This window comes from Anas acuta, chromosome 1 (assembly GCF_963932015.1).
Source record: "Anas acuta chromosome 1, bAnaAcu1.1, whole genome shotgun sequence".
NCBI classification, from domain to species: Eukaryota; Metazoa; Chordata; class Aves; order Anseriformes; family Anatidae; genus Anas; species Anas acuta.
In genome coordinates, this window is record NC_088979.1 from 153,519,086 (window position 1) to 153,531,675 (window position 12,590).

The following is a 12,590-nucleotide window of genomic DNA, read 5'->3' on the forward strand; positions in this document are numbered from 1 at the left end:
ATCATACATTTTGTATCAGGAATGGAATTAATACTGATTCACAAAATTTATGAAGGAGAGAGACAATTCTCTTTTCATAGGTTTTCTCTGCTGATTTAATTTTAATTTGAAGATTAATGTTGCTTAAAATATTTTGATTTTATTATTGAATGATGAGAGTTAACTTCAAAGATATACGGATCTCTCAGTTTGTCCAAATGATCCTTTAATACCTTTATTTATTCCTCCTACACACCTCGGAATGCAATTTCTAGGTATATTGTCATTCTCATCATGGAGTATTTCATCAGATTTCCAGCTGCAGGCATACCACAGGTATTTACATAGACTTGCTTTAAGTTACTTTAGCATTTGCAAATATACGCAACAATTTTGTATTGCATAACAAATGCATCATGGCGTCTGTTTTTCTTACAATTTCTCTGTGCAGTCCCAGTTATGTAGCTGACAGAGTTACCTATAAAACTCCATGTTATTAGGAGGTGACATGTATTACTTTCTTGCTGATCTGTGACACCAACCAGAAAGGGCTGTATAGAGTGATTTATCCATTCCACTTTGCTGAGCTCGGCTAATAAGATACTCAGGCCCCCTTACTGCTGCCAGTTATTTCTATTTGTTAAATTTCTGGATATGTTGTTATCTCCCCAAAAGAAATGCAAGTGCAGATCAGATTTAGAAATACAAGATCTAAAATTCTCTCTCTTTTCTTCCTTCACAAAATTCCATGTTTCAATAAGTAGTCTTTTTTTTTTTTTTTTTCATAATACATAGATATGGATTAGACTGTTAGCCTCTAGTAATATCCAAACTCAAAAAGTCTTCATTGTCTTCTTAAATCTTAGGAAAATACTCTCTTTTAAGAATGTAAAACCTCATAGCTATCATTAACTTTTCATGGACTCATTTGTCCACTCTACCATTGTTAAATCCTGTCGTGTTAACTAATGGGGTATTTATTGTTATGATATACACTAGATGAGGACTGTTTTAGGTATGAAACCTGTCTACTACTATTCCCACGCTGTTTCTGAGGCAACTAGAGCATATGAACTGGACTTCTTTTGGTGAAATTATACTGGAAGATGTGTTCCAGGTGTATGCTATTTTGGTAGCTATCTTCAGTCGTTAGAACAGCACCGCTCTCACAAAGTAAAATCCCTAAAATATTAACAGACCTCACTTTGATTTATTTAAGTGTACAGGCCTCTTTCTATTGAGCCACTTCTTGTTAGTTGTGGAATAATCTAATCCTTTTATCCTTTGGATGAGAGGGAAGGAGGGAGGAAAGGAGGGAGGGAGGATGTAGACTGCTCATAGCAATTATAGATGAGCTGTTTATCTCCATGCTAATTATGATAGTTTTGGGAACCATCATTCATATAAAATCCGTTTTCTTTTTTTCTCTTTTTTCTCTTTTTTTTCTCTTTTTTCTCTTTTTTTTTCCTCTTTTTTATGACACAGCAATAAAATGTTCTTATCTGTTTTCCATTTCTAAGTTTGGGCTCATCCTTTCCAACATCATAAATATGTGGGAATTAATCAAATGAGTTTGTAATATGCTTTGAAGCACAGACTTCTGTTCTGGGCTCTGGTCTTGAAGTATGTGGCATGGTAAATTTTTTATTCCTTTGGAATTTGTAGCATTCAAAAGTGACTTTGAGCTGTTTGTACAGCTTTTGATCCTGGGATCACTCTGCAGTGATCCATCTTCTTTGCATGACTTATAACCTGCCTGATCCCAGGGTTGTTGGGATACAGACCACTTACCCATGACGTTGATCTGAAAAGGAATGAGCCAGAATCATGTGCAGTCACACTATGTTGGAGTTATGTTTCTTTACCTGTCTCAGTGGATTTGGGGGTAACTAGCTACATGGTGAAGCAGCAGTGAAAAATTGCCTAATAAGGAGCATCAGTAGTCTTTGGTCGTTATTAAAAGCAAAGACTTTTGATAACAACAAAATTCTGGTTGCTAACAAGAGCATATAACTACCTAACACATATTCCAGATACTTATAAGTAATGGATATATTTACAAGGGCTGCTTTTTGAATTATGATATGAAATTATAGTAGTGGAGGATATTGATACTGCTAGTAATATTGCATAATTAGAGCAGAAAAAATAGGTATGTTAATCAGATATAGATTACCACTGATATAGGTTGGCAAAAAAAGGCTTAATTGTCATTTCCAGAGGCGCATCTATTCTTCATTCATTAAAAAAAATGTGCAGAAAGAGAACTGCATGTTGCATTTGAATCTTAAGAAGCTGAAATATCTGGAAGACAAATTTAAAAGCTGTGGATATATAAAAAAGTACATATCGGAATGAATTAAGGTCTAAAACATGAAGCATAACATCCACTAGTTCTAACACTTCTCTTTTCTTACCCTGTACTTTCTTCAGGGAATACATCCAAATCAAGGAAGAATTTGATCCTCTGAATTGCAGTAAGTATTATCCTATTCCTCCTAGAAGCCAAACTGAATTTTATAGTAAGGATATTTAACACAGATTTGTAAGTACATCTGTAGGAATTTTCTTCTGAGACTTCTTAAAATTGGTAGTGTATTTCATTCTCAAATTACAAACATCATTTTTGGTTAATTAAGGTTAAATTACATCAATTATAAAACATTATGGATGCAAAATGAAACTCCAAGTGCATTAATCATTAAAATTATAAAAATTCAAATAAAAAGCTTTATTATTAATGCTAACTTTTCCTAAACATTGGTAAAAATATGGTGTCAATTCTCATATTAGTATTGAGAACTAAAAATTGTGGTAATTTCTCGAACAACTATGAAACCACCATCTATCCATCTAAATGCTTGTAAAACTGACTCAAAACTGACAGAAGCAAAGTGTCTTCTATACACAAAACAAAATTCTGTTAATATGCCTCACATGGAAAACATTTAATATTTTTCTGACTTGAAAAATTGTTTGGGATTTTGACAGGTACTATTTATTTTCATTCTCCTTTATAACAGTTCTTAGAGTAGCTAGAGTTTCAAGAAATACTGGAAACGGAGATACTGAAAAACAAGTCAGTTAAGAATCTCAGATTTAGATATTCCAAGAAAAGTGGTCTGTACTCACAAATTCTTGCCTTTGTGAATTTCTTCTTAGCCAAACACTAGAACTAACAGAGGTGAAGGATTATCCTGTTATTGGTCTTCTAAGCCAAACAAATTAAGATGTTCTTCAAAAGCTGAATTCACCAGCTTCAAATTATACGCTGAAAACCGTCATTACTTAGAAGATACATCAGCTGCTGGCCCTGGCAAGATTAAATAAATAATAGATTTTCAAGGCTGAACTCTTTAAATTATAATTGCTTCTGGAAAGGACAATTCCTGGCATCTTGTGAGTGATAAAGAGAATTAAGGATCCACGTAAGGTTTTTGTCAAGGAAATTAAAGTATTTTATTATGTGTTGAAAAGTTTGAATTACACATTACAACGTATGTGAGGGACTTTCTTTTGCTGAAGAGTTGAATGCCAGTTTAATACAGAACAAAACGTAACTCTTACCATTCACTATCACAATTTAGAATGGTTACAGGATATCTGGATTGAGAATTTCTTGTCAACTGTTAGAGTGCTAAAGCAAAACTTCATTGTGAGACACTGGAAGCAGAGTACCATATCCATGGCATCATGAAATGCAACTTTAAATGCTTTCAGTTGTGTTATTTATTTTTTCATATTTTCATAGCTTTGAATAGCGTACTAAGAGTAAAGAATTTCATAGCAAATATGTCTGAGTGAGAAATTCATATCTTCCACATATCAGCAATTTGGTAGGAAATGCCAATACTTCTTCATGTCCTATTTAATAAGGGATAATAATTTAATAAGGAATTGGGTCTCCTGCTCCTAACTTGTGAAGATTCAGAATGGTAACTACTAGAAATTTTGAAATAAGGAAATGTGAGGAAGCTTTGAGCTGTGGACCCCAGACAGCTAAGGGAAATGCTGAAGCTTGTTAAGGTTCCAATTCTTCTGAAGAACTGGTGAGACATACCACTCATTAGAAAGAAAAAAAAAATGAAGTGATGAGTCTAGTGAGAGAAAAAAAAAAAGAAAAAAGAAAAAAAAAAAGAGCAATTGAACCTCACGAGAGAAGTCTATCATAAAAGATGAAGGAATCTATTTCTCTATACAAACACAAGATGAAAAGAAAGAAAAAAAATAAGGGATCTGTGGGACTATTTTCAATAAATTTCTCAAGATCAAGTTTTCCTTGTCTGTTGGAGGTTTATCTTAAATTTTGGACTACAGGAGAATTTAAATTCTGATAGTTATTCCTATGTTTGGTTTTATGCACGACTGTAGTTGAAACATTTGTAATAATTTTGAGTAAACTGTATTATGGTTTGAAGAGAAAAAATAATGTCGATAATTACAGAATCTGAATTATCTGAGATATCTTAAGTGTTGAAATTAGCTTGCAATATGTAAAGACAAATATGATATGAAAGTGCTATCTGTAATTCATGAAACTGACTAAATAAGGGTATTTCTTCAGGTTTGTAACACCAGAAGGGAGTTCCAGGAAAATTTGATAGCTTATTGTAAATGAAAGTTTACTGCTAGCTTACACTTCATTGCATGCTTTCCAGGAACACATGTGGCATTCCAGAAGCATATGTAGAAGGTGTGAGGTGTTTTGGAAACTATGGATTTACACAAAATTCAGTACATTGTCTGATATTTGAAAAGTACATTTTCAAATTAAATTCAGTATTTAGTGAAACAGACAACAGTTGAAAAGGCCGGAAATTTATGAGCTCTGCTCTTTTTGTGACCTGATTCTTCTGTGTTTTACTTCAGGAAAACTATTAGCTAATAAGTGTCCTTTGATTTCTCTTTCTAATTTCTAATTTCTTTTCTTTTTCTGTGAGCAGAGCTCCGCAGCTGCCCCATGTCAGATCAGAGCCAGTTCCAGCCAGCTCCTAAAGGGACCCACTGCCAGTGAGGAACATTGGTTGGGCCTTTGGGAGAGCACATTTAAGAAGGTAAACTGATGCGCAACAGCAGCTGGGAGAGAGGAGTGAGAAGCAGCCCTGCAGACATCAAGGTCAGCGCAGAAGGAGGGTAGAAGGTGCTCCAGGCACGGAGCAGAAGTTCTCCTGCAGCCCAGGGAGAGGAGCCCATGCAGGAGCAGGGGATCTGGGGGGAACTACTGCCCTTGTTGGAGCAGTTTGGTCCTGACAGATGGACCCTACGGTATGGATTTATGTTGGAGCAGTTCTTAAAGAGCCTGTGTGAAGCCCAAATAGGATCAGTTTGTGAAGGACACCATACTGTGGGAGGGACCCCACGTGGAGCAAGGGCAGAGAGGGACTGTGAAGGAGCAGCAGAGATGAAGCCGTTGGATGAGGGGGGAAGGTGCTTATACTTTGCTTTTACTTTCTCACTGTTCTAGTCTGCTAGTGATAGGCAATAAATTATATTAAGCTCCTTATGCTGAGTCTGCTTGGCCTGTAACAATAATTGGTGAGTGATCTCCCTGTCCTTATCTCAGCCATTGAGCCCTTTCCATTGTATTTTTTCCCAATTTTCCATTGATGAGGGGGAGTCAGAGGGCAGTCATAGAGTTCAGCTGCCCATCAAGGTAAAACCACCACATTACTTGCTTTTTGTCATTTTTCTGACAAATGACAAAAAATGAAAGAAAATGGTGAAGGAGAATGGCTGGATATTTTAATAAATTGAAAAATTAGAATAAACAGCATTTCCCATCATAAAAAGTATATTACATCACAACTATTCTGATTTTAAAGTTGGGTGATATAACTGCAAGATTATTTCTTCACTGGATGGTTTCTCCATCCTATAGAAAGTCTAGTGTTAGAGGCTGAAACCATCTATTTTGACACAAAGACCCAACAAGAATTAGAGGAACAACGATAGGCAGATTACTCTGGAATGTTAAGGAGACAATTTCAGGGCAGGGAAAGTGGGGGCAGGGAGAGGGATCAAAATGCCTCTGACAGGACAAGAGGCAATGGGCACAAATTGTCACGCAGGATGATTGTGATATATGTTCATCTGCTTTGTGTCAATAGAGAGCAGTTCTGTCTGTCTCTGGGTCCTGCACTGGCAATTTAATTCTTCCACAGATGTGGTTTCTTCCCTTTCCTCCCAGTGTCCCAGTCTCCCCCTCATTATAGTCAATTTATCAAATCTTCAGAAATATTCCTCAAATCTATGAACCTATTTTGTTATTCTGAACTCTTATTCCTAACAGTTACAGCCTTTTTGCCACCTTTGTGGTTGATTTAGCACTGCTAAAGATGTGACTGCAGTATCCCTGTGAATGGCCTGTGAGGAATGTTTTAACAACTCGTGAAGTATCAATAGAGAGCTATTTGTATTTGTATGTTCTTTCTCTGAAGTCTCTGATGTCTGGGGGTTTCAGAACAACTGCTAACGACTAGTAACTGTTATGGCTTCTGAATGGGACACTATGCAAGCCCCTGATACCTGGCCAGGAGATTAAGGAGAAGAAAGAAAGAAGCTGAAGGACGGCTAGAAGACAAAACTTGCAGGGGATGCTGTGTAAGCTTTTGACATGTTGCCAAGGAGTACAAAGGGGAAGGACAAGAAAAAAAAACTGAGAGGAAGACTATAGGAGCCTTCAGCATGAAAGACCCCCAGAGACCTCCAGGGGGACCACCGGAGACTGATGCGCATGCTGCAGTAGGAGGGTTTGGATCCCGGAAGCTAATTATAATAACCCGTTTTTTTTTAGAGGTAGTAATGAATATGTATTAGCCTAGGAGCATAAAAATCAGCTACTTGATGTAACTGGTGTGCGTCTAGGTGGAGCAGAGACTCCCGACGCACCCAGCGCTGTTTGCTTACCTCTATTCTTTTAATAAATCATAAACTTTGATTATAACCCTATGTTGGGACTGAGCATTTTATAACAATGATCCATCTGAAAACACCTTTGATGTGAGGGTGGTCGAACAAGCTGTACAGAGAGACTGTAATGTCTCCATCCATGGAGGTATTCAACATTTGTCTGTCCATAGCCCTGAGCAACCCATTGTAGCTGATGAGTTGGACTATATGATCTTAAGAGGTCCTGGCTAACATTATCCAGTTCTATGATTCTGTTTGGGAGAAATTTGGGGAGCTATCTTTTAACAGGAAGGATTCTCTGGTTTCTGAATAAAACCACAATATTAAATTTTCCTTAAAGCTATGTGACAAAACTTATTCTTCTATGGAAGGTTGACGTTCAAGCTGACAGAAAGAAGGAATACTTGTTGCATAATGCAGTTGTAGTGGGGCTGAAAAAAGGATGAAAAAATAAAACGAGGAATGAAAGGGGAACTTTGCTGTGAGAAGTTTTTCAACTGGGTAATGGGTGAGGGGATCCTTGTATAACGCTCAAGCTTCAATTTAAAGCTAGGGTTGGGCTGAGGAAAAAAGAAAGGCTATAGCTATAGATGGAGTGGGGCAGGAAAAAGGTTGTAAAAGGAAAGACACACCTTTTTCTGTGGCCTTGTTCCAGCCCTGTAGCTGCCGTGGCAAGGCAGGAGAGCGAGCAGAGATGGGGCATGTGGTGAAGCTCCTGTGCTCGGCGCCTTTGGGACTTCCATCTGCAAGGTAGGGCAAGATGGGTTAGAGAGGAGGCGAGAGGTGCGGGGCTGCCTTTGTGCAAGGTTACGGGGAAGTTGTGTGTACCTTGAGTGGCACGAGAGGTTAGAAAGATGTGGTGTGTTTCTGAGCTCCCTTTCTCCATGTCTCTTGGCACGTCGCAATGGTGTTGGAGGGCATGAGAGCTTCGAGCGCAGGTGTGTGGTGCCGAGCTCTGGGTGTCCGCAGCTCTGGGGAAGTTGTAGGTCCCTGTGCAGACCGTGAGAGGTGCCGCGTGGTGCAGAGCTGACCCGTTGCCCATGACGGTGTGGAAGGTGGAGCTGACAGGAAGAGCACGGGAGGTTGGAGATAGCCTGGTTGTAGTGGAGCTGCTGGTCTCCATGAGTCTGCAATCCTTTCTTGTGCCTGCGAAGAAGAGACTTTGCTGGAGAACAGGTTGGAGTTGCGCAGCTCCCTGTGTCCATGCCTAGGGGTCCCTTGAATCTGACAGGCGCCCTTCAGAGGCGGCAGCATTCTGCCTCGTGTTTGTGACCTGACCAGATGGGTTTGCAGGTCCCTGGGAGGCCCTGGAGAGCTTCTCGAGCTGCCTTTTGGGAATCTCTCTCTATGCAACGCTTTGGGCATGGTGCTGCTTGAGATGGGAACATGCATAATTACCGAGTGCTTGGGTGGCATGGAGCGCCGTGTCCTGAGCCGTGGGGACCTTCCAGCTGCCAGGGAATAAAGGAGAGGTTAGAGAGAGAATGTGTGGTGGGAAGCCTTTGGAACCTTCCAGCCAACTTCCACACGGGGAGGGGCTTCAATCTGCGGTGTTTTTCCGAGATCCCTTTGCCGGTAGCAGTTGCGCCGTTGTGGTGGCCTGGGAGAGAACGACAGGTTTGATAGGAGGCTTGTTGGTGCCTTGTCTGGGTGTGACACAGGGATAGGCAAGTGGAAGGGACCTGTGCTTACCATGAGAGACCCGAGTGCAAGATGCTGGGTGGTTGGCCGCCCCTCTTTTCCACGCCCGCGGAGTCCCTTTTTGTGCCTGTCAAGAGGAGGACGTGTTAGAGAAGTGGCAGGAGTTGCGGGGCGCCCTGTGTTGATGCTTTTGGGAAGCTTGCACCAGACAGGGAGGCGCTGAGAAGTGGCAGCGAGTCGGCCTTGTGTCTGTGTCCTCACCATGTGGATTTGCAGCTCCCTGAGAAGACGTTGACAGGTTGTGGATCTTGCTTGTGCGAGGCTCCCTTTGCCCAGGGCTTTGGGCATTGTCCTGTTGCCGCTAGTTGGGGAATGGCTGCTTGGCGTGGAGCGCTCTCTGTGCACAGGCAGTGGGACCTTGAAGTTCCTGCGGGAGAGGAAATGGGAGGTTAGAGAGGTGGTCAGTGGTTGAGATCTCCCTTTGTCCACAGCTGGTGGTGTCAGCTGCAAGGGAGCCCCTAAGAGATACCCTTGAAGGTGGGAGGGGCGGACTCATCTTTTTCTGTGGCCTTGTTCCAGCCCTGTAGCTGCCGTGGCAAGGCAGGAGAGCGAGCAGGGATGGGGCATGTGGTGAAGCTCCTGTGCTCGGCGCCTTTGGGACTTCCATCTGCAAGGTAGGGCAAGATGGGTTAGAGAGGAGGCGAGAGGTGCGGGGCTGCCTTTGTGCAAGGTTACGGGGAAGTTGTGTGTACCTTGAGCGGCACGAGAGGTTAGAAAGATGTGGTGTGTTTCTGAGCTCCCTTTCTCCATGTCTCTTGGCACGTCGCAATGGTGTTGGAGGGCATGAGAGCTTCGAGCGCAGGTGTGTGGTGCCGAGCTCTGGGTGTCCGCAGCTCTGGGGAAGTTGTAGGTCCCTGTGCAGACCGTGAGAGGTGCCGCGTGGTGCAGAGCTGACCCGTTGCCCATGACGGTGTGGAAGGTGGAGCTGACAGGAAGAGCACGGGAGGTTGGAGATAGCCTGGTTGTAGTGGAGCTGCTGGTCTCCATGAGTCTGCAATCCTTTCTTGTGCCTGCGAAGAAGAGACTTTGCTGGAGAACAGGTTGGAGTTGCGCAGCTCCCTGTGTCCATGCCTAGGGGTCCCTTGAATCTGACAGGCGCCCTTCAGAGGCGGCAGCATTCTGCCTCGTGTTTGTGACCTGACCAGATGGGTTTGCAGGTCCCTGGGAGGCCCTGGAGAGCTTCTCGAGCTGCCTTTTGGGAATCTCTCTCTATGCAACGCTTTGGGCATGGTGCTGCTTGAGATGGGAACATGCATAATTACCGAGTGCTTGGGTGGCATGGAGCGCCGTGTCCTGAGCCGTGGGGACCTTCCAGCTGCCAGGGAATAAAGGAGAGGTTAGAGAGAGAATGTGTGGTGGGAAGCCTTTGGAACCTTCCAGCCAACTTCCACACGGGGAGGGGCTTCAATCTGCGGTGTTTTTCCGAGATCCCTTTGCCGGTAGCAGTTGCGCCGTTGTGGTGGCCTGGGAGAGAACGACAGGTTTGATAGGAGGCTTGTTGGTGCCTTGTCTGGGTGTGACACAGGGATAGGCAAGTGGAAGGGACCTGTGCTTACCATGAGAGACCCGAGTGCAAGATGCTGGGTGGTTGGCCGCCCCTCTTTTCCACGCCCGCGGAGTCCCTTTTTGTGCCTGTCAAGAGGAGGACGTGTTAGAGAAGTGGCAGGAGTTGCGGGGCGCCCTGTGTTGATGCTTTTGGGAAGCTTGCACCAGACAGGGAGGCGCTGAGAAGTGGCAGCGAGTCGGCCTTGTGTCTGTGTCCTCACCATGTGGATTTGCAGCTCCCTGAGAAGACGTTGACAGGTTGTGGATCTTGCTTGTGCGAGGCTCCCTTTGCCCAGGGCTTTGGGCATTGTCCTGTTGCCGCTAGTTGGGGAATGGCTGCTTGGCGTGGAGCGCTCTCTGTGCACAGGCAGTGGGACCTTGAAGTTCCTGCGGGAGAGGAAATGGGAGGTTAGAGAGGTGGTCAGTGGTTGAGATCTCCCTTTGTCCACAGCTGGTGGTGTCAGCTGCAAGGGAGCCCCTAAGAGATACCCTTGAAGGTGGGAGGGGCGGACTCATCTTTTTCTGTGGCCTTGTTCCAGCCCTGTAGCTGCCGTGGCAAGGCAGGAGAGCGAGCAGGGATGGGGCATGTGGTGAAGCTCCTGTGCTCGGCGCCTTTGGGACTTCCATCTGCAAGGTAGGGCAAGATGGGTTAGAGAGGAGGCGAGAGGTGCGGGGCTGCCTTTGTGCAAGGTTACGGGGAAGTTGTGTGTACCTTGAGCGGCACGAGAGGTTAGAAAGATGTGGTGTGTTTCTGAGCTCCCTTTCTCCATGTCTCTTGGCACGTCGCAATGGTGTTGGAGGGCATGAGAGCTTCGAGCGCAGGTGTGTGGTGCCGAGCTCTGGGTGTCCGCAGCTCTGGGGAAGTTGTAGGTCCCTGTGCAGACCGTGAGAGGTGCCGCGTGGTGCAGAGCTGACCCGTTGCCCATGACGGTGTGGAAGGTGGAGCTGACAGGAAGAGCACGGGAGGTTGGAGATAGCCTGGTTGTAGTGGAGCTGCTGGTCTCCATGAGTCTGCAATCCTTTCTTGTGCCTGCAAAGAAGAGACTTTGCTGGAGAACAGGTTGGAGTTGCGCAGCTCCCTGTGTCCATGCCTAGGGGTCCCTTGAATCTGACAGGCGCCCTTCAGAGGCGGCAGCATTCTGCCTCGTGTTTGTGACCCGACCAGATGGGTTTGCAGGTCCCTGGGAGGCCCTGGAGAGCTTCTCGAGCTGCCTTTTGGGAATCTCTCTCTATGCAACGCTTTGGGCATGGTGCTGCTTGAGATGGGAACATGCATAATTACCGAGTGCTTGGGTGGCATGGAGCGCCGTGTCCTGAGCCGTGGGGACCTTCCAGCTGCCAGGGAATAAAGGAGAGGTTAGAGAGAGAATGTGTGGTGGGAAGCCTTTGGAACCTTCCAGCCAACTTCCACACGGGGAGGGGCTTCAATCTGCGGTGTTTTTCCGAGATCCCTTTGCCGGTAGCAGTTGCGCCGTTGTGGTGGCCTGGGAGAGAACGACAGGTTTGACAGGAGGCTTGTTGGTGCCTTGTCTGGGTGTGACACAGGGATAGGCAAGTGGAAGGGACCTGTGCTTACCATGAGAGACCCGAGTGCAAGATGCTGGATGGTTGGCCGCCCCTCTTTTCCACGCCCGCGGAGTCCCTTTTTGTGCCTGTCAAGAGGAGGACGTGTTAGAGAAGTGGCAGGAGTTGCGGGGCGCCCTGTGTTGATGCTTGTGGGAAGCTTGCACCAGACAGGGAGGCGCTGAGAAGTGGCAGCGAGTCGGCCTTGTGTCTGTGTCCTCACCATGTGGATTTGCAGCTCCCTGAGAAGACGTTGACAGGTTGTGGATCTTGCTTGTGCGAGGCTCCCTTTGCCCAGGGCTTTGGGCATTGTCCTGTTGCCACTGGTTGCGGAATGGTTGCTTGGTGTGGAGCGCTCTCTGTGCACAGGCAGTTGGACCTTGAAGTTGCTGCGGGAGAGGAAATGGGAGGGTAGAGAGGTGGTCAGTGGTTGAGAGCTCCCTTTCTACACAGCTGGTGGTGTCAGCTGCAAGGGAGCTCCTAAGAGATACCCTTGAAGGTGGATGGGGTGGACTCACCTTTTTCTGTGGCCTTGTTCCAGCCCTGTAGCTACCGTGGCAAGGCAGGAGAGCGAGCAGGGATGGGGCTTGTGGTGCAGCTCCTGTGCTCGGCGCCTTTGGGACTTCCATCTGCAAGGTAGGGCAAGATGGGTTAGAGAGGAGGCGAGAGGTGCGGGGCTGCCTTTGTGCAAGGTTACGGGGAAGTTGTGTGTACCTTGAGTGGCACGAGAGGTTAGAAAGATGTGGTTTGTTTCTGAGCTCCCTTTCTCCATGTCTCTTGGCACGTCGCAATGGTGTTGGAGGGCATGAGAGCTTCGAGCGCAGGTGTGTAGTGCCGAGCTCTGGGTGTCCGCAGCTCTGGGAAAGTTGTAGGTCCTTGTGCAGACCGTGAGA

At 45.1% G+C, this 12,590-nt stretch overlaps 1 long non-coding RNA gene across 1 annotated transcript; it reads left to right on the forward strand.

Moving 5' to 3' along the window:
• Positions 1-209: 209 nt before the first annotated feature.
• Positions 210-5,185, forward strand: LOC137850263 (uncharacterized). Its single transcript, XR_011092412.1, has 3 exons — positions 210-315; positions 2,413-2,456; positions 4,923-5,185. It is a non-coding gene; the product is annotated as an uncharacterized lncRNA (long non-coding RNA).
• The last annotated feature ends 7,405 nt before the right edge of the window (positions 5,186-12,590 follow it).